Source organism: Ovis aries, chromosome 10 (genome assembly GCF_016772045.2).
Source record: "Ovis aries strain OAR_USU_Benz2616 breed Rambouillet chromosome 10, ARS-UI_Ramb_v3.0, whole genome shotgun sequence".
Lineage (NCBI taxonomy): Eukaryota > Metazoa > Chordata > Mammalia > Artiodactyla > Bovidae > Ovis > Ovis aries.
Window position 1 is genome coordinate 67,244,575 of NC_056063.1, and position 1,637 is coordinate 67,246,211.

The window sequence follows — 1,637 nt, forward strand, 5'->3', positions numbered from 1 at the left end:
CTAGGTTCTTTTATTTTCTTATTTTTTGAAGTACAAAGTTTCTCGTTTTGATGTCCACTTTGCTTTGGTCTATCTTTTGTTCCTTGTGTTTACAGTTTCATAATAAAGAAACTGAGACTGACACCTGTGTTCTTGAAATACCTATGTTTTATTCTAAGTCTTATTGTTTTAGCTCTTCCATTTAGGTCTTTGATTCATTTTGAGTAAAGTTTTGCATATGGTAGATGGAGATTCAGTTTCCTTCTCTTTGCATATGAATATTCAGTTGTCACTGTACCATTTTTTTTAAAAAGTATCTTCTTGAATTGTATTTACAGCTACAGAATCTATTGATCATATCTGTGAGATTATATGCTCAACCATATTATCCTAGTTACTGCAGCTTTTTAACTTTGAGATAGAGAAATGAGTTTTCCAACATTTGTTCTTTCAAGATTGTTTTGACTTTTCTGAGTTTCTTGAATGTACATATAATTTTCAGGATGACCTTGGCAAATTTTACAAAGAAACTAGTTAACATTTTGATAGGGATTTGTTGAATCTGTATATTAATTTGGGAAATATTGCCATATTAGCAATATTAAGTCTTCTGATTTATAAACAGTAATGTCTTTCCATTTAATTAGGTCTGTAATTTCATTCAACAATCTTGGCAGTAAAAGAGCACCAACACTTTCTGACATAAAATCATTCAGTGAATATCTATACCATTAAAAACCTTGATCACACCAGTGACAGGGCATCTGCTTGACATAGTCTCAGTGATGCAGCAAAACTATGCTAAAAAGGGGAAAAATTGATAACTGATAGTGTCGGTTACAGTTACTTGATATCAAAATTATTCAAAAGATATGATATAAAAGCATTTCTCTAAATAGACTGAAAACTCTGAACACTTTATCTCAGCTTTGCAAAGAAAAGATCTTCAAATATCACCAATGTCCTGGGTTTTTGTTTTTTTAAAAAAATTGTTTCCAGTTATTTCTATAAACAAGTACTTACTCGTCTAATTGTCCCTAGTTTCATGTAGATTGATAACTAAAGCCATTAGCCAATATTTAACACTGGCCTTGAATAGAAGTTATTTCTATACTTTGAAGTTGAAAGAAGCTTGAATTGTCCCCAAATTCTTATCTGACTCAAATGTAATCCTGGATTCTCTCCCCTTTTCCCAAGCTTCAATAATTATCAATTGTGTTTAACACAGTGTATTATTTCTCAGGTAACCATAACGTGTCATACACTGGGTGGAACAGAAATTCTCAGTTCTGTAGGCTGGAATACCAAGATCCAGGTGCTAAAGATCAGATTCTTCGAAGGTCTCTCTGAGGTCTGCAGCCTTCTTGTTATGTCCTCATGTGACCTTTTCACTGTGCATGTACTTCCAGGATGCATCTCTTCTCATCAGAACACCAGTCCTATTGGATTAGAACCCCACTCTATGACCTCATTTAACCTTAGTTATTTCCTTAAAGGCTTCATTTCTAAAATAGTCACGTTGGGGGTTAGGGCTTCAATGTATGTATTGGGGGTGTGTTGATTCAGATTATATCTCATGGTATATTAGGAACTGAATGTTCCACTCTCCAGAAAATGTTCTCCCTTTATCTGATAGTAGCGTTCAAATTTTGTTTCAG

The 1,637-nt window shown here is 33.5% G+C and overlaps 1 protein-coding gene across 2 annotated transcripts in view; it reads left to right on the forward strand.

The window, feature by feature from the left end:
- Positions 1 to 1,637, forward strand: part of GPC5 (glypican 5) — a 1,587,384-nt gene that overhangs the window by 893,700 nt on the left and 692,047 nt on the right. The gene's annotated exons all lie outside the window — the stretch shown is intronic.